Source organism: Cryptomeria japonica, chromosome 11 (assembly GCF_030272615.1).
Source record: "Cryptomeria japonica chromosome 11, Sugi_1.0, whole genome shotgun sequence".
Lineage (NCBI taxonomy): Eukaryota > Viridiplantae > Streptophyta > Pinopsida > Cupressales > Cupressaceae > Cryptomeria > Cryptomeria japonica.
The window spans coordinates 247556226-247577524 of record NC_081415.1 but is presented as its reverse complement, the minus strand read 5'-3'; positions in this window follow the sequence as shown (position 1 = coordinate 247577524).

Sequence of the window (21299 nt, the reverse complement as noted above, 5' to 3'; positions counted from 1 at the left end):
AGGATACTCAGGCAGCCCTAAATGCTGCAACATCGGTGACTGTGGGAGCGGAATTGGATATTGCAACGCTTCATGCTAATTACCAACTGCTCTTATTGCTTTTCTCGCCTCATGAAATAATCCATCGAAGCTTGCTGTGTTTCATTTGTGTTTGTGTGTCTGAGCAGGATGCTGACAATCCTCTCCCCTTCGTTTACCCCATTGTTAGTAAGGTTTAATTTGGTGTTTCTACTTTTCAACAACTTAAAATTGCTATTGTAAAGTGTCTTATTGTCGAGTGCATTGTAACTCTTCAAGTGGTAGCTGGGCCACTAACTTGATCTTTTATTTGGTATTTTGGACTGCATTCTAATTCTCAAGGTGGTATCTGGGCTATCAATTTGAAGGAATAATTTGGAGATTTCTTTCTCATTAGTAAAAAGTGTATGATTGATTGAGTTAAAGGTGTGATGTCTTTTTAAAGTTTGCACACTTTTATATTTACATATAAGAGAGTATATCTAGATTCTATATGGATTAAGCTTTGACGATGATGGTGACTTACATGAAAGAGGAGTACATTGTAATTCAAATATGTTCATTCGACTGGTAAACAAATTGCTGCGTTCGTAATGAACCCTGCTCGCACTGACAATTTATGGCCTCTCACAGAAAGAAGGCAGCTGTTCATGACCTACCCATGACCTGCCTTTTGTCACCCAAGAAAAATAAAATGCAAAATTTGAAGAAAAGAGGCATCTTCTTTCAAAAGAAACGTTAGATCTACTGTTATCGCCACCCCTTTCTTATGATTTGCTTTGATATCTGTAATTTCTAATCTTGATAGGTAATAATTCTTCCAATACATATGTAACGAGACACCAAAAACAATAGAATTTAGCATACTATATTATATGAATATTTTATCTCACTATAAAAAGACCCAATTCTACCATCACACAATTTTATCAGTTTCAAATTAAAATGTACAATCCAACATAGCTTACCACTAAAACTGCTTTGGGAAAATCAATTCTATGCTATATGGTATCCAACATACTGACCTATCATCCTACACTAACATCCTTGTCCATGCATCCACTCTTCTTCTCCATCTATATTGGTTTAGCTCCCTATCTCCCTCTCCCCCTCTCTATATCTCCTTGATTCTCTATCTATCTATCTCTTTATCAATCTATTTCTCCCTCTCCCTTTTCCATTATATCTCTCTTTTCTATCTTTATATCTTCCTTTATATCTATCTATTTGTATCCCTCCTCTCTAGTTCTATCTTCATCTCTTTCTCTATTTTCATAACATGGAATATCATAAGACCTCTTGTTTTTTTAGAAATGTATTATGGATACTTAACTATCTACAACTAAGGTTTGAAGGCTTTACTCATCATGCAAGTCATCAAAATAACATGTCTACTGCAAAGTGGACCCAAAAAATGACTTTTTAAAGATTTGACCAAAACTTAATCTAAAAGTCCCTTGTTGTTGAATAAAAAAATATCATTTCTAATTAATATAATATCATATCATTATGTAAAATATAACTTATATGCAACTTAAATGGACCAAATACCTATTAGTAATCATAAATGTGTGTTATCTCTAACTTTTATATCCAACACCAAAGGACCAATTGTTGAACACAAAAAAAATATTTGTTGTTCTAAAAACAAAATATTATTGTATTAAATAAAACTTATATGAACACAAAGGACCAATCATTGAACACTTAAACCTTTGGACAATCGCTCACATTTCATGGAGGAAAAAAAAAGTATTTATTGTGTTCACCTTTTATATTAGTGATAAGACAAAAATTAATATGAAATACTCCAATGCATATACATTGCTACACCAATAGTTGTACACATATGAATAATGTTTTTTCACTATGATAACAATACTTGTTTAAGTTAGTATCTTATTTTATAAATGAAACACTTATACTGGATAGCTTTGATATTTTACTTGAAACAAAAATGATCTATTTCACTTGTTAATTAATGTATTTATGTTTCTTTTATATAACATTTATAGGTTCTCTTATGTTCAAGTATTGATTCATTTTGATCAACATTTGGCAATATTTTTATTTACATGTAGATTATTTATTTACAATATATAGTATAAATATGTGGCAACAATGAATATTATAAGCACAGTTTCTATAACGACTATTGGACCTCGTACAACTACAGGCCCCTCTCCCCTATATATATCACACCTCTCTCTTTCTCTATATATGTGTGTCCATATCCCTATCTTTCTCCATCTTCATCTCTATCTCTATCTCTCCTCTCCCTGAGCCCCTCTATAAATAAACAAAAAAAAATTGTAATGTCCCTGCCATACCTATTTGTTGTACCCATTGCACACAAAAATGCAATTGCTATTAAATATTTATCTTATAGATTTCTGCACGTGATGTTAAACCACATTGAATAGGCATAGTATCTAGACATGTCTTGGAGAATTGGTCGAACTTTTCCATAATATGTGGCACTTGTCTCTTGCTATTTGGTGGACCTATTTGCCACCACTGCACTCCTTGAGTTCACTCCCGATTTGACTATAACGCTTTATTCTATTTATATACACCAATTTCTATATTAAAACGGATCGACTTGCAATTTTATGTGTTTTGTATGATTCATAATCATTTCTTTCTTGTTCATTCATCACGCAATTCTTTAAATTCTTTATGGTATCTAATTACTTAACATTTTCAGAGGGGATGCGAAGGGCGAGTTCGAGAAGAGATTGAAGTCGCACGTGGAGCCATAAACAAATCGACGGACCTGCTATGAATCACAAAAAGAAGACGGCTGCTCATGACCTGCCTAGGATAGAGAGGCTTCTGAGAAAAAGAAGGCGTGAGCAGGACTGATCATGTGTAGAAGGAAGGCAAGCTGTCCATGAGGTCGCTCTTCTCATCTGTGCAAGACGTCAATTTGAAGGAAAAATGCATTAGAGATTTCTTTCCGCAATTCGTTGTCACAGATCACAAACAAGAGTTGATTGTACATAGGCCTCAAAATTCATCATAAAGCTACAAATTAGAGGCACGAATTATTCATTGCTGTAGTTCGAGACTCTCTTTCATTGCAGACGACACAAGCATGACTTTGCAAGCATGTGTTGATGCGAGTGTTGCACGCAAGCCTTCAAATTGGCCTTTGATTTTGCATGCAACAATTGCTTTATGAATTACATGCTCCTTTTAAGGCATCGTTTAAGTTTTTGTATCTCCACGTTCAATCTCGAGAGGCCTAATTCTCAATTATATCGTATGTTTTTCTTTCAAAATTATGATTACCCCTTCAATATTATCACTAAATTTCCCTTGTATTCTTTATGTATCCCCTTCGCAAAAAGGGCATGTAATAAGCTATGACTATGTCTATTCTTCTTTAGATATGTAATATGTTATGGCTATGCTTAGCCCTTGCACCTACCTCATCATTAATTTTACTAGTCCTTGCTAGTGGTAACGAATTTTTCTCAACAGACTGCATTCATTGCAATGTCCAAGCCACAAAAGTAGCATAACCGACAACGAGAAGATTTTGGTGCTTATTCTAACACAACTCGTATGGTTAACATTCATGCACAATACCATGACATTTTCGCAGAAATGTTCCTTCAAGCATTTGACTATTTTATTCTTTTGCCTTCGTGATTAGATTTTTCTTTTCCGTTGTTGGTTTGTAAAAGGGGCAAGAAACAAGCTATGGCTATTCTTCTTTTTGTTTATCTAAATTAATCTGTAGTCTATGGATATTGGGATTTGTTCTTAATATTGTTACGGTTTTACAGTTACCCATTCTCTTCTATTTCCTGGCATTTTCTTTTCTGTTAAATGTTTTGAGGATTTACTATCTTCCAAATATTTGATACAGAAGAAGAGCTTGTGGCAATGGAAGATTTGCCTTTGTTAGAAGAAAGTGTAAGTGGGACACCAAGATTTTGGAATATCACTTCTTTGAGTATCTCATAAATCAATTTGATGGCACCCAAGTTAAATCTCTCTTTGAAACATAGGCACATTATATTTAGTGATAGTCACAATAGTTATAGCTAATGTTTGAGATTTTAGGTAGGTTGATAGCTTTGTATAGACCATTAAGGAAGTAATTCTCTCTTCCAGTAGGTCCTCTAAATTAAGGTCTAATTTTCATGTAATTTAGCCACATATGTATATATGTGTATATAGATGTATATATGTATATGTATATATACATATATATATATGTATATGTATATATACATATGTATATGTATATATACATATATATATGTATATGTATATATATACATGTATGTATATGTATGTATGTATACATATATACATACATGTATATAGATATGTATGTATATGTGTGTATATGTATATGTATATATGCATGTATATATATGTGTACATACATACATACATGTGTGTGTCTATTTTTAAATACACATTAGAAGACTAAAAAATATATGATTTCAGGTTTTTCTTTTCCTTTTTGCTACAAAATTAATGGGAAAAATAAATAAATAACTAAATCACGACAATAAGTTAACCATAAGAAATGTTAGAGGAAGCTAAAAGATTTTGGTAGATTGCTTATTGATTTCGATTAAATACAGAGATTTCTTCGCTGAGATTCATGACAATTAAAAAACCTGTTCTCAAAGAATCCAACATAACATGGTTCCTGCAAAGGGCTGGGAACTTTTATCAGAGCCATCAAAAAATATAATAGTCTGTAGTTTTTAAGCATGAAAGTATGAAACCAAAATAAAATATATACAAACTTATGGCTAAGTATCAGGTAGGGAAAATGAAATATCAACAGAAGAGGGCCTAGCTTGTAGTAGAAAGGTCGGGTTGCGGCAGTTCCATTCTTGCTCTACCACGACCTCTGCCTGCTGGACGACCTCGGCCACGACTCGTGCTCCTACGGCCTCTGCTTGAGCCACCTCTACAACTCTGCTCTGGTTTTGCTTCTGCCTCTGCTGCATTCATAGGCAGGATTTTGTTCATCTTTGCAAATTGAAAGAGATCCTCCTCCTTTCCTTGAGCCTCTGGGTCATCGCCCAAGAATCTCCACTTGAGATAGCTCAGATCCACACTAGCAAAGACTCTATGTCTATCCAAATCTTTACCCTTCAGATCAAGTAGAAATGGATAGTATTTGATGAGCTCTCTATGTGCATTGAAAATAATCTGGTCGCTTGGCCAAGGTGCGCCAGAATCATGGAGGGCCTTATTCAAAATTTCTTGAAATTCTTTGAGGATTTCCTCAGGAAAGAGCTCCTTGGTAAGATTCCAAACAGATTGCTTAGGTAGCTTCTGGTCCAATAGAGAAGCCACAAACTTGGAGGAGATGCTAGTGTTGTCTCATGGGTATTCATCCCTGCTCAAATGGGCACTACCCAGGATCATTTTTATTGCAAGAAGAACTGGAGGGTCCACATGGATGAGGAGCCGCTTGAGTCTCAAATCTGTGATCCTTTTGAAAGAGACCTGACGAGTGGAGGGGGCAAGTGAAATGGGGGTGTTTGCGCTGAAGCAAGAAGTAGGCCTCGAGTAAACACTCATGATAAAACCAAATGGAGGCTCAGAAGACATGGTGGCCAGAGGAAAAAAAAAAAAAGGGCATTCGAGAAGGGAAACTAGAGAGAAAAATCCAAAATATGCAGGGAGAAGAGATGGAAGCAAGAAGAGGACGCTTCAGCAAGAAAATCGGGCCCGTGTCTCAACAAATAATAATGAAGAAAAGAGAGGCAATAAAGGCTCTCGCGAAGGTGGCAAAGAATAAATGCCCAAATCGAGCCAAATCTACTCAACTGTAGATAAAAGGATTAACCTGTAGACAGCTCATGCAAAAAGTACTGGGTGACGGCACAAACTAGCTGGAGCTTCGAGAATCCCATTTATGTGGAGGCAAAGTTAGATTTAACGGATTGCTAGCATGGCTAACCTGGCCCCACCATAAGCCCCAATTTTAAGTGAGCACTTAAATTTGAAGAAAGGAAATAGCCATTAGGATAAACCGCCAAAATAGAGGAGGTCAAAAAAGTTCAATTTTAAATTCTATGATCCACCATCCTGCTAATAGAGAGCGGCCCCAAAGAACTGTATGGACAAAACTTATTAGCCTGCCCGATCTGCATTACTAGTAAGCTGAATGCCCTGAGACCACCAATGAGTGAACGAGCCTTGAACTGCTGATTTTGATAGGGCATCCACCACTTCATTCGCTTCCCTATAGATGTGTTTAGCCTCAAAATGTTCAAGTCTATTCAAATTTTCTAGGATTTTTTCCAATAATTCTTGGAGTCTCCAGTTGGGGGTTTTCTTTTTCCTTATAGCATTTATTGCTATCTCTGAGTCTCCTTCCACTGAGAGATTTCTAAGGCCATGGTCGATGCATTCCTTCAAGCCGAGTAGCAGAGCAGTGAACTTTGCTATGTTATTGGTGTTTGGAGGAATTAGCTTTGCCATTTTCCCAATAACTGCTCCTGTTTGATCTCCGATAACATAGCCTATTCCGGAAGGGCCAGGATTGCCTCTGGAGGCCCCATCAAAGTTCAATTTAACCCAATCTAGCTTTGGGAGAGACCAGGTTGCATCTTTTCTTGCCTTGGTTTTTTGGTGAGAGGATGAGGGGATAATAATGCCTTACCACTTTAGACTGATTTTTTCATCCCATGAAGTAAAAACTTTGGATTAGTCTAAAGAAAAAGTTTTTTTACAGTTAACTGAGTCCACTATTGCCGATTCAATTGAGTTCAAAATTGATTCCTGTCTCCTAGCTTTACCTTCAAATAGTCTGTGGTTCCTTTCTTTCTACACTTCCCATATTAAGCATGATGGGGACACTTCCAAAATTTGGCTCAAGGAGCTCTCCTTAATAGGAAGGGGCTAGCTTTGGAATAGAGATTTGATTTCATTCGGCAAGGCTATGATCAGGTCCAATTTGGCACAGAGCCATCTCCAACAGTTGGAAGCAAAAGGACAATTCAAGAGGAGGTGGTCCATTGACTCTGACTAGGCTTTACACAAAATGCATCTTGATGGGCCCTCATAGCCCATTCTTGTAAACTTATCTGCAGCTAGAATTTTTTTCCAGAATTCCAACCATGCAAAGATGTCCGCTTTCAGAATGACTTTGGAAATCCAAAACATCTTCAAAGGGATATCACGGTTACTCTACTCTGCAAGGTTGACTAGAATTTTGTATCCATCTTTTGAATTATACTATCCTATTTTAGAGGGCGCCCAGATAAGTGAGGTCTTCTCCTCTTCTAGGGCTGATGTTTCTTGCTTCTAGATGTCCTAGAAGCTCAACTAGGTCCTCCCTTGGAATTGGAAAGCCCTCCATTGATTTCCATCTCCATCTTTGTGGGTTCGACACATCAACCATTTCCAAATAGTCTCTAACTCGGGAACCCCAATTCTGTTTGAACCAGTATTCTGCAACAGGGATGTGGATTAGATTTTCCAGAGGTGGATAACCACCCCAAGAGTCCTCCTAGAATAGACTAGATGAGCCCTCATGTATGTCCCAAGAAATCGAATTTGAAACCAGATTTCTACAAGAGATGATGAAGTTCCAGGTTCTGGACCCCTTGGGGAAGTTTCCTGGTCTGAGGATGTTAAGGTAATTCTGAGTTGAGAGATACTTTGTTGCCAACATTCTCACCCATGAAGCATTAGGGTTTTTATGGATTTCCATACTAGTTTAGCCCCTAGGGCTATATTTTGTAGTTTAAAGTCCTTGATGCCTAGACCACCCATTGATCTGGGCTTAATAATTTTGTCCCAAGCTATTAAAGCAATTTTATGCTTCTCTTCAGTGTTTTGCCAAAGAAATTTCTCATCTTCTTGATTATGAAGGCATTGGCACTAGATGTTAGGGATAATATAGATAAGAGATAGATTGGAAGGGCCGAGATCACTGCTTGGATCATCACTAGTCTCCCCGCCCAAGAAAGTCATTTGCCCTTCTAGGAATTTTCTCTTTGTTCAACTTTGAGTTTTAAGGGATCCCAAAATTTAGAGCTCCTTAGGCCTCGATCTATTGGAATACCTAGGTAAGTGCATGGAAGACATCCTTCTTTGCAGTTTAAAATTCTGAGAATTCTAGTCTGTAATGAGATTGGAGTTGTGAAGAAGTAGACTTTAGTTTTATCCTTATTTCTAAATTGGCCTGAGGCCCTTCCATACGTCTCTAAAATTTGGTTGAGATGGGTGGCTTCCTTTACATTTGCTATCCCTAGGAGAAGATTGTCATCTACAAATTACTGGTGAGTAACTACAAAGTCTTTGGTTATTTTAATTCCCTCTATCTTATGGTTGACATGACTAGCTTTGATTGCCCTTCCCAAAGCCTCCCCCATAATAATGTAAAGAAACAGAGAAAGAGGATCCCCTTTTCTAATACCACTTGAGGAAGAGAAAAACCTGCTGGTTTGCCATTAACCAGGATTGAAAATTTGGGCGTTGAGATGCACTCAAATATCCAATTTATCCATTGATTGTCAAAGCCAAAAGCTTGCATGGTTTTACAAAGAAAACACCAATCTGCACTATCATAAGCTTTTTATATGTCTAATTTTATTATCATACCTAGCCTATTTATACTTTGGAGGGTGTGGATTGCTTCTTGCACTACGATCACTCCATCAAGGATTGAGCGGCCACGAACAAACCTAGTCTGTTCTTCTAAGATGATGCTATTCATGAGAGGCTTCAATCTGTTAGTCATCACTTTTGAGAGGATTTTATAAACTGTGTTGCATAGGGAAATAGACTTGTAATCTCCAAGATTTTCTGCCTTCTCCTTCTTTGGAATGAGAGCTATGAAGGTGTTATTTACTTCTTTGAGAATTTTCCCTGATCTTCTTAAGCACTCTAAGGCTTCCGAGAGTTCCTGACCTATGATATGCCAACATTTCTTATAGAAATCCATAGGAAAGCCATATGGACCTGGGGCCTTACTAGAGGGGAGTTGGTTTAGAGCTTGTAATACTTCTTCCACTTTTATTTTCTCTTTTAGCATCTAATTTGGTTCATCTGATATAATCTTGGGGATCCCTGCCAGCAACGTTTTTTGATCCAGTAGATGAGATCCTTCATTGTTGTTTAGAAGATTGGAATAGAAGGATATAATCTCTTCCTTTATTTCCTCTGGATCCTCTAAGGTTTGGTTATTCCTGGTTTGCAGTTTAGATATCCAATTCTTGCTTCTTCTAATTTTTGTTACGTTATGGAAAAACTTAGTTTTTTTGTCCCCCATTCTGAGCCAATTCTCTCTCAATTTTTACTTAAAAAAGATTTCTTCTTTAGAGAGAATGTCTTCATATTCCAATAAGAGGTACCTTTCCTGTTGAAAAGATTCTTGATCAATTCCAACCAAGATAATCCTGTCATTTAGGGCTACTAATTTCTCTTCTATAAGGTTTTTTGTTGAGAAGGTGTTTTTAAAATGTTGGGAGTTCCATTGAAGCAGTTTCTGTTTCACTAGTTTTAGCTTTGCAATGAAGCAAAAAAGTTTTGAGCCCTCAAATGATCCTTTCTTCCACCAATTTTCTATCAATGTAAGGAAATTTTTCTCTTCCATCCACATATTTTCAAACCTTAAAGGAGCCCTAGATGATCCCTGAGTGCCTTGCAAAGAGAGCAAAATGGGATAGCGATCTGAGCCTGAGAAGGGGAGGACATTGCAGGAGGGAGTAAAAGGGAAAAGAGTCAAATCCCCTTGCTAGAAAAATATATCTATTTTTTCTGCTATATTGCTAAAACCTGTCCTTCTATTTGTCCATGTGAAGGTGTCTCCCGAGTCTATTTCCAGAAGGCCATACCTTTCAATCCAATTATTAAAATCCTGCTGAGCACTCCCTAAGTGAATGATTCCTTCCCTCCTATCTGAAGCACTCCTGATAGCATTAAAGTCACCCCCGATAAATATTTGTTCCTCAGATAAGGTGGACAAAACTCCATCTAAAGAGGACCATGTGAGTCTCTTTTTGAATGGGGACACTAGGCCATATACATTGATAATGAAGAAAGAAGTGTTTGACTGAAGATGAGTGATTTTAGCAAGCATCCAATCCCTACTAGATGCAATGCCTTCAACTTTAATTTGAGAAGATTTCCAAATTATCATTAGTCCTCTTGAGGCACCTTCTGAGGATACTGTCGTTTGGAGAGAAGCTTGGAACAAAGAGCTAGTCCCATTTCCAAAGGCAACTACTAGCTTTTCCTCTAATTTAGTTTCTTGCAATAAGATTATGTCTGCACTGACCAAAAGAATCCGTCTTCTGATCACCCTCTATTTGTTAGGGGCATTGAGACCCCTAACATTCCAAGAATGGATTTTCATTGTTGTTTAGGAAGGGGATACCCCTTCCCTACTTTCCAAAGATCCAATAATTTAGATTGATTCTCTGCCACTCCATCTGAAATCTTGCCTCTATGAAATATTTGTGGCCCTTTTGGGGAGGGGATGAACCAAAGTCCGGCTTCTCCAGGCCCTCCTCTTTCTGATGAGGCCCTAGCTTCCTTTTTTCCTTAATCTGTGAGTAGAGAAGTGCGAGGGGGTGTCCAATATTGTGTCCTGGTATTCCTCTCCTATCATGAGCTTCTGCAGAAGATTTTGAGCATTGTAATCAATAGGCAAATCCAGGATGTTGGACTCAAAAGGCAGAGAGAGGAGAAAGGGGAAAGGAATTCCCGCAGAGAGGTTTAAATGATGATTGGGGAGGGAATAGTCTGGAGAAGGAGAAATCTTTCCCTTAGATAAGAAAGGCTCAATATTCTCCTCCATGTCTGCTTTAAGATCCTCTTTAGTAACTTCCTCTTCTTGTAAAATTTTTGAAAGATGAACATTTTGGCATTTAGTGGATTTTGTTGTCTAGAAGGAACCCCTTGGGTTCTTACGCTTAACACAACTTTTCCTTTTGGAAGCCTTAGTTGGAGGTTGTAAAAAAAATTGAAGGATGCTTTGCTCAAGGCAAGGTTTTTTTTTGCCCAAACAGACTTCTGACTGCCTTTTGGGATTGGGGCTTGAAAATCAGAGATAAAATGAGAGGTGGACGATGAACAGGAGGGGGATGGGAAACCTAAGTAGAGATAAGTGGAGACGAAGGAACCAGGCTAGCAGGAATATTACCAAGATGCAAACAAGAGCAAGGAGGGAGGGGGACTAGGGAATCAGGAACCATAGAGGAGACTGGGGAAGAAGCCAAGACACTACAAAAGGGTTGGCAAAGGGGCTTAGAGAAGGCTTGGTACGAGGCTAAAGTTGTTAGGTTCGAAGCGGAATCCCGATCCAAGGACCCTTTTTGAGAAACTGGGCTAGTAATGAATGGTTGAGGGTGTTGAAGAGGGAGGTTGAGGGCTCCCAAAGATGCTACCAAGGAGCTATTGTTCACTATTTGGTTCCTTAACAAGCATTTGCCAGTACTCCATTACCCAATCTTATCACCTTTTGTTTCCATCTACCCAGCTCCGAAATGATCACCAGCTCACTGTAGAAGCCTTTGGAGAGATCAATCTCTACATATATATTTTCTATATCCCCATTCTGACCTTCAAAGAAATCTGCTTCAACCCCTACCAGAAAACCAAGAGCATCACCAATTTTTAGGAGTGACTCCGGGCACCAGAACTCAGATGGAAGGCCTACTAAAGATAGCCAAATAGAGGTTTTCTCAAATCTGTGCTGAGCTAGATCAAACCCTGGTTTCCAGTCAAGGAAGTGGAAGGTGGAGCCTTGAAAAAACATAGGGCTGCCCTTTGTGATTGCTTTTTTTAGTGTCGCATCCAAACATTCTATGAACAAGAAATCATTCTGCATTTGTCTAACTGCTATAAGGTCTGGGAAGGAAGATTTCTACCAATCAAGAATGTCTTTGCTTGTCCCACCAGTGCCACACCATTTCACAAAGAAGGCATTATCGTTAAGGCAGTTGAGCAAGGGATTCAAAGAATCCGATGGGAGTACAAACAGTTTGCTTCCCATAGATTTCCTGGTCCATTTCTGATCATTGCAAACATTTTCTTTCATGACATCATTTTAACAGTAAAGAATTCATTTTTCACTAATGAAAAGTTGTGATTTTAATAGATCAATTCTTTCATCATACATTAAGATGTTGTAATTAAAAATTAAAAATGGTTATCATTTAGTTTGTACGCAAGCATTTTCCTATGTGACATCATTTCAATGGTAGAGATTTTTTATATTTTTACCAATAGCAAGATGCAATTTTGTAGCATCAATGCCTAATTTTAACACATCTCACAACATTTTCAAATAACTGTTCATCAAGTGTTGTTGAGAGTAAGATAAGGAGATCTAGATGATTTTGGTAGTATGGATGATGGAATAGCTATTTTTAGATTGGATATAAATAATTGATACTAATCAGATTAATTGAAGAGTTTTAGATGACAATTTTATACGTTAAAATCAAAATATAATTAATATATATTTAAAAAATAAAATTAAAATTTATATGTTAAATTATAATTACTTTTTAGATAATCAAAAATCAAATAATAACATTAAATAAAATAATTTTAAAATAAAAATAAAATAAATAGAATATATATTTTAAATAGAAATGTACATTCATTTCATAGAAAAAGTTGAATTTCAAATGAATATAGATATGACTCTATTAATATATTAAATAATTTAATAGTTAAATAATAAATGATTATTGTCCAAGAGATTTACACCATGTTTAGATAAATCTTTGATCATATTACGTAATACTCCAGTAGAGTAGTATCATTCAAATTTTCCAATCTTATTCTCTCTTTCATCTATAAAATCCTTTTACAAATATGTTTATATTTACTTGTGCCACAAAAATTACTCATTCCACATTTATTTTCCTGTTTTATAAGTTCGTAAAGAGTGGACATATAAAAGAAGAAGAACATGAGGAGGTCAAGTTGAGTCTAATCACTCTACATGGATCTCATTTCCTTTTTATCTGTGAATATTTACCTTTTTTAAATGGTTGTGCATATATGTTTTAAAAATATATGTTCATTTCAAAATCCAAGTTCACTTTAAAATGGGGGCAAAATGTAATTGTAAAATTGGCAATACCCATGTCAAATTTAATTTAATTTTTGATCTACTTGATGGATTTTCTTAATGTAATTGAATAATAATAAATGATACACTCATTGACAAAACTGGACTCATTTCCTTATACTTCATCAACCTCTATGTGTATGTAGTTCTATCCATTTCACCCCTATTTACATATATTTATATGTAATCACCATTCACAGTCATTTATTTTTCCTATCATTACCCACATCTCAAATCATTTACTCCCTCAAATAATCACCATTCTCAATCATTTATTTTTCCTATCATTTCTCAACATCTCAAATCATTCACTCCCTGCCTTGACATATATTTATCGTCCTTCTGAACTAAACAAAAAAAAATTGGATTTTCCCTCATACCACATGGCATTGACACTTGAAATTCAATAATTATATTTGGTCTTTTACTCTTACTACCATATACATGGAGAAACAATTAGTGTAAAATAAAGAACTCTAAGATCAACAAAATTTTCCATTTCCTTCTTCAGTCTCATTCTACTTCCTAAACCATTATAAAAAAACGAAACAAGTCAAAAATTAATAAGGAAAAAACCTACTAATATCAATACCCTACAAGAGTATTAGCTCCCTCTCTCAAATTATCAAAAACAATTCTTTTTGTAACAATTCAAACAGTGATTCACAAATGTGAACACAAAGTAAATTGAAAGTGACAATTTATTGAAGATAACTCATAATATTGATCCAAGAAAACTCACTGCGATTCAGAAAAAACATTGACGAATGATGGTTATGTTTTTAGCCGATCACAACGACTGTAAAACAGCGTAAAACAGTCTTGTTTCTTTTCCCCTTTAAATCATTTCTTCCTAATCCTCAAAAGAATAATGGATGTTTGAACTTTGGAAGTTCAGAGGGAAAAAATGAGGATTAATGGATGCTTGAACTTTAGAAGTTTGGAGGGGAAAAAGAAGATTCAGTCCTAAAATGATAATTAACTACATCTTGAATCCAGCAGGATAAGGAGAAGGCTTTAACTGACCTAATAGTGCTCCAACAAAGAAGAAGATTTGAGGAATGCCTGCTTTATAACTGTTTGTGCAGATAAGATCCCATTCTGAAATGACGGACACCGCTTTGCCTCTATCCCACTCCCATGCTCTCCGATCCATTTCACATATCGAAGATTTTTCAGTGCAACTGACAGACGTTGAATTTGCACAGCGCCACGATGGCTGAACATCAGTGAAAATGGGCAGAAACGTGTTCTGGGCATCAAAACTCCATCCCAACGCAATTACTACCACCTGAAACAACTGAGCGCGTCCAAAACCACCGATGTAATTTTCTACAATCTTGTCGACAGAAAACACAATTTTCCCCTCTATTGATATTTCTCTTTCTTCTTCATCGCATTGCTTCTCCTCTCGTGAATCCATTGCTAAAATATTCAAACAGAAAGGTTTGAGTCTGATTCAGCTAGATTCGATCTTTGCAATGGAATTAAGTTTTGTCATAATCTACACCTCTTAACCCTGACAGCTTACCTGAAGAAGACTGCTACTAAATATATAAATACTTAAGACAACAAATACTAATATCCAAGCAACTCGATTGATTCCATAAACAGACAGAGATGGCCTTGGCAAAGCAAACAGTAAATGGATCCATAAAAGCCTGCAAACGTCGCAATTTGCATGTGATAAAGCCAAAAATTAATTTTCTTTGCCGAAAGAAGGAATTTTTTCCCCCAATAACTCGCTGTCATCTTTTGTTGTTATTCGAGTACAGACGGCAGTGGAACCCCAAAACTGGGGCCTACCCGTTATTACCTAATGATACTGAGCACCTGGTTTATTACTGCAATTGTTGATATCATTACTCGAAAATTTTATATCTATCCACAGACTATTTTTAGTTATCTATTGGAAGCACGAGTCTAAGTTGAAATCTTTTAGGTTGGGTATACATTCTACTAAATTTGTTTCCGATATGATCCAAATCTCATTTTTTGTAAAATAGAGACGAGACTTGCATTCAGCAAGACTTATCACTGATAGGCTCATTTACAACCATTTAACTTCATTAATAGATCAAAAGTCCATTTGCTTTTTTATAATTTATGGTATAACAAGAATTATAATTGAATGTATGAAAAATCCACTTAATCAATTGTTGTGCAATTGGATGACAAGATAAATTATATTTATGATATTGGTAGAATTAGAATTTTTAAAGAATTATTTCTATCATGTCAATTAGATTATTATAGTAGAGGATCAAGTTTAAATTGTATACTAGTAAATATTCAGTATCAATGGATCAATCTAGTGTCAAAAATAGATTATATTATTATTATTCAATGTGATCTATAATACATATCCATTAAATATTTGTCAATTTAAAAGAACAGCATTAAAAAAATAAATTCTTTCTTATCATGAATAAGTGATTTAGTTTCTATTAATTTAAATAATATATACACATTTATAGAAAAAAATATAAGACTACACAAGGTAACTCCTCAAAATCACATTCCTGAAAGCAAGATAACAGAAATAACAAGAAAGCCACCTAGACAGCGAGAGCAATACCATTGAGAAGTGGAAGAAGACCCTAGTCATCCAGTTTACCCCATAAATCAAGAAGTTAGGATGACTTCAGAAATAGACCACCCCTCATCAATATTAGCTTCCCCCTCCTCCTTATCTTTTTCTTCATTCCTTACCGGTGAAATTCCCAGAACCATTCAAAAAAAACCACTTTGAAAAATTTGACCAACCACCACTATTGCTAGTCACAGGACAACTGCTGCTAGCACCAGAAACCAGCCCTGCCCCATCAGAATTATCATTAATTATTTAACCATTAAAAATGTTAAACAAAAATAAAAAATTTGAAGCCTCCTTCAATCCAAACAAAAAAAGGAAAAATTCGATAAGATGAAGATGCTGATAAATGTCCTTACCAAATCTCCAGAAATGAAAAAAATAAAAAATATTATTGTTGTTGTGCATATCTCCAGAAATGGAAAAAATAAAAAATATTATTGTTTTTATGCATATCTTGGTCTTGAGTCTCTACATACATTCCTGCCTTCAAACAGCGAATATAAGTTGTTTGTCAGCATTACTGTCTATCCTCTGCAATATTTAATATAATACATCTTAACTTTATCTACTAATTGACTTATTAGCAATAGTATCCATCACCTGTCTTTTGACAATGTTTTATAAATAAGCAGTGACGTTGATAATGATTTATTATTATGTAATCTCCACTCTTTCAAGTCTCTTTCTAAAATGGCTTATCCAGCACGTTGTTTCTCATAAAAAAAATGCGAGGACTATCCTTTTAAAAATAATATATTCCTTTTAAAGATAAGTTCAAGTCTGATCAAGGTGGTTAGAAGATGGAGTCTAAGCAATGGGAGATCCTCGGTACAGGGGCTTAAAATTAACACTTTGTACTGTTCGAAGGTATAATGAAGGTATAGATAGGTGAATTGTGTAACTTTCATTAGTTATAATATAAATTTTATGGATATATTGTTTGTATAATATGGATATATTTATTTGGAATTTTTAGGTTGTTTTTGTGTGGGTTGTGGATAGGTGAATTGTGGAACTTTTATTAGTTATAATACAATTTGTATGGATATATTGTTTATATAACATGAATGTATTTATGTGTAAATTTTTCAATGTGTTGGTTTGTGTGGATTATTTTATATATAAATAAAAGTATATGTTAAGTGTGAGAAAGGAGTTTAAAAAAATGAATGAGCAATAAATACATATAATATTTTATTGTATGGTGTAGAGAAAGTTATTTTATCTTTATAGTTTACAACATGTTGGAAGAATTAGAATATTTATATTAAACAATTAATATATGCTCATCTAAAATTTTGTTTGCTTGTTTGTGTAGAATAATATAAAAAATTATATTATATTATATATTTTATGTGCTTACATTTTTCTTCCAAATCCTTAACATTATTGGGATGTTATGTTGCATGGTCATATCACTCATTGACATTCATCATCTAGTATAGTTCTTTTTGTGTAATAGTGTTACAAATCCACTTGATGTTTAGAGATAAAGTCTCTAAATTATCCATTATGTTAGTTTAGATGGATTGTCTCCATTTGAACTCTCACTATGATGTCGGAGATCTTTGTTTGTAGATCATTTTTTCTTTATATATTAAATTAAAAATTTATTGTACAAAAATAAATTTTAAATATGTTTTATTTATTGTGATGACATCAAATCAATGCTAAAAGATGCATTATTCATAGATGACCATAACATTTAAATTTCATAAGAAATGGCTAATATATAATTGTTAGATGAATTGGAAGAGTAGATAAAGAAAGGAGTTTTTGGTAGTGTAATGACTTTTGTTTGTGGATTTTTGTTTTTAATCTTTGTGTTTACATTAATCACCAATGCTTTCTCAACTATGATGAATCTTTAACCATACTTGGTAATGGTTTATCATTATGTTTGATATGCACCTATATATCAATCGATTAGAATATAATGGATAAGAGAGTGGAAAGAAGTTTAGGTTCTCTCAATGTTTAGCCTTTTTTTAATGTGGCACTTTATAATTTATGATAAGTAATTTTCCACACCATGCATGGGTAATTTTATCACTAATAACCTGTGTTATATATCTTAAAGCTATGTTTTTGGGTTTGTGACAACATAGTTTTTAAATCATATTACCACATACATATGAAAATGATGCTCTGCAAAAAGGATTAGAAAATCTATTTGATGGAAACACACACAAGAGCACAAGAAACAAACATTAGTGTTAGCAACAAAAGATTATCCTAAACAGGCATATCAAGAGAGATATTAAGCACGAAATAGAAAGCATATAAACATAGAATAATAGCTAATCAAGATGCTCATAGTTGCTCCTCCCTTGTTACTCTCCTCTCCAAGTTCCACATGAGTGTAGCTCTCAGCTTTTAGCACTAGCCATGGATGCCATATGGAGATTGAAGATGGTTGAAAATGATAAATAAATGCTATGCAAGTGTAGATAGTGATGCTATGAAAAAGCTCTATGCTAATACCAGTATAACAACAATACTCTCATTCTTCCTCCTTTGCTTGAGGAGAAAGGTTCTATTTATAGAAGAAATGGGGAAATGAAGGGTTAAGACTGAGCAATCTTAACAAGGGTTAGGATTGAAAGGTATTCAATCCATGTGAGACTTTCAACCCAATCCCATGTTGACAAGTGTCACCACGAGGAGGCTTGAGAGGAGAGATAAGGAGCATTAAATGTTCGAGGGGACATGATGGCTACCCTAGTCAAAGAAATAAATGCTTTGAAGAGACCCATGAGTCAAAAGGATGGTTAAGTTAGAGGAAAGTCTCTAACCAAAGGTAAAAGGTGAGTTAACCATAAATGGTTATGTAAGAGCCTTTAATGGTTTGGAAGACTTTAGAGGTTAACCATTTGAAGACATAAAGCCTTTAATGGTTATTGAAGACTTTGGAGGTTTTTGAGAAGTGACTTCCTTTTATTTAGGAATGTGACAATATTTAGGGGATGGATTAGGCTAATTAGGAAGGGGTTAGAAGAATCTAGAAGGGGGTTAGGATTGAAAGTGGGTTTCGTAGGAGAATGCAAGTGGGAGGAATTTTGGGATTTTCAATTAAAATAAAATCATTTATTTCAATTAAATGGTGTAATTTGCATTTGGATAGATATTTAAATAAATATTAATTTATTTAAATGTGAATGTGAATTTTGGATTTAAATAAATCTTAATTTATTTACATGAGAAAAAGGAAGATAAAGCATTTAAATGCTTTGTAGACTTTGAGGGAAACCATTAAAGGCTTAAGAAGACTCTAGAAATAAGCCATTAAGTTCGAAGACTTTAAGGGAAACCATTAAAGTCTTAAGAAGACTTTAAGGGAAGCCATTAAGTTTGAAGACTTTAAGGGAAACCATTAAAGGTTTCAAGTGGGTGAGGATAAATAGGATTTTAAATAAATAATTTATTTAAAATAGTTGTGCAACTTGCATTTGTAGGAAAATGCAAGTGGGTGGAGGATAAAGGTGATTTAAATAAATAATTTATTTAAATGTGAGAGGTGGGATTTTGGGGGAATTTAAATAAATATTAATTTATTTAAATGTGAGAGAAGATTTAATTAAATAAATATGATTTATTTATTTAATTAATGGTCTGAATTTGGTTAAGTGAATTAAATCAAATAAATTGAATAATTTATTTAATTAATAGGAGAAGAGGGTTAAGATGAAATAATTAAATATATTAATTTAATTAATTATTGATTGATGGTTAAATAATCAAATAAATACTAAATATTCATTTAATTAAGTGGACAGATTTATGTGAGTACAGAAATATAGTGGTTTGGAGTTGATTTTGTAATAAATAGTTGCATGACTTTTCTAAGAGATTTATTGACAAGATGAAGTTCAATCCTTAAGATTATCCATTAGTCATTGACATATACATAGGAGATCCTCTTATAGAATATAATCATCATTAGTTGAGAATTAGGTACACAAATATAGTGATAGAATAGGCATAAAGTACCCAAATGCTACATTCCATTTTTAATCACTTATTTTGAATGTATTTTAAAAGATTAAATATTGTTCACAATGAACAAGAAAGCATGATTGATTGGTTGTTTCCAAAATTGATTGTGTGTAAAAAAATTTTGCATCAATGTTTCGGATCACACTCCATGATCCATCATCAAGATGAAACAAGTTGGAGAGCAAGCAAAAGTGAAAGATGTCCAAAGAGTAGACCAAGAAGCTAAAAAGAGGGAGGGAATAGAAATTTTTTTTAGCTTTCTAGTCTTCTCTTTGGACATCTTTCACTTCTTCTTTCTTTATAACTTGTTTCATCCCGATGATGGATGACAGAGTGTGATCCAAAACATTGATGAAAAAAATCTACACACAATCAATTCTGAAAACAATTGATCAAGAAATCATTATTCTAAATGTTATCTTATATGTTATATGATATAGTGACAAAGGGTATTCTTTATCTCTACAAAATATTTATTTTATATGATAGATTTAATGTGCAAGTTGATATCGTCTTTAATTACAATGTTGATCATTTATCATATTATACTAGACATTAAGGATTAATATTATTTTTAGTTATTTAAATTGAAACTAGAAAAAAAAATTGACCAAAAAAAGTCAACATTATACATATGATTCTTGCAACATAGTAGTAAAACTAGGTTGGGTTAATTATATCCTTTCTACACAGTTTTTAGTATAGTTATCTATGTTTAACCATTTATATTATATACTATAATTACCACTGTCGTAAACATACCAATCACCCTACCTAAATCCGGTTGTCTCTTTCCATTAGTACCTTTTGTTGGAACTATATCTTCCCACATTCATGAGATCAGCTATAGTTTTAACTACAGTTCTTTGCATGATATAATTATAGAATTTGTAGCTAACAGTAGTTGTGCATGAATATGTATGTGTAATTTCTATTTTTAACTATTCATTGATTTGTGTAAGCCTTCTATATAAAGAAGCAGATTGTAATGAAACCTTTGTCGTTGATCTTTAAATGAATTGACCCTTGATCATGTGATCAAGAAGATTTGTAATCTCATTTAATAAATGGAAAGCTTTATCTTCTATTGAAAAATTTCTAGATATTTTCTTTATTTTCATCCCCCTTTAGTTTATGATTTGAAATTATAATTCTCTTTGTTGTGTACATTTTAATCATCAATTGATTAATTGACTAAATGGCTTTGTAATTAGATTTCTATTTGTTGTGGATTATTCTAATAATATTATGGAATTTAACTTGATGCCTATAAGATTACATTTACCTAATATTTTTTTAATCATTTATTGAATCCAATTTCTTTTGGGATATTTTACAAATGATGCATTTCATGAGATGATATCTCATCAAGAGATTCTATCAAATAGTATACATGCCTTGTGTGTGCTCATAAATTTTGCATGTTTATCTACTAGAACATTTCCAGATGTAATATTTGAAAAAAATATTGCTTTTATTATACTTTATTTGATACCCATAATTACGCATAGGTAGGGTGGATTTTGACAATATTTATTTATTAGTTCCTGCCATGCATGGAACTATTGCGAAGGCTCAAAACATAAATAGTGATTAATGCTTACTTGT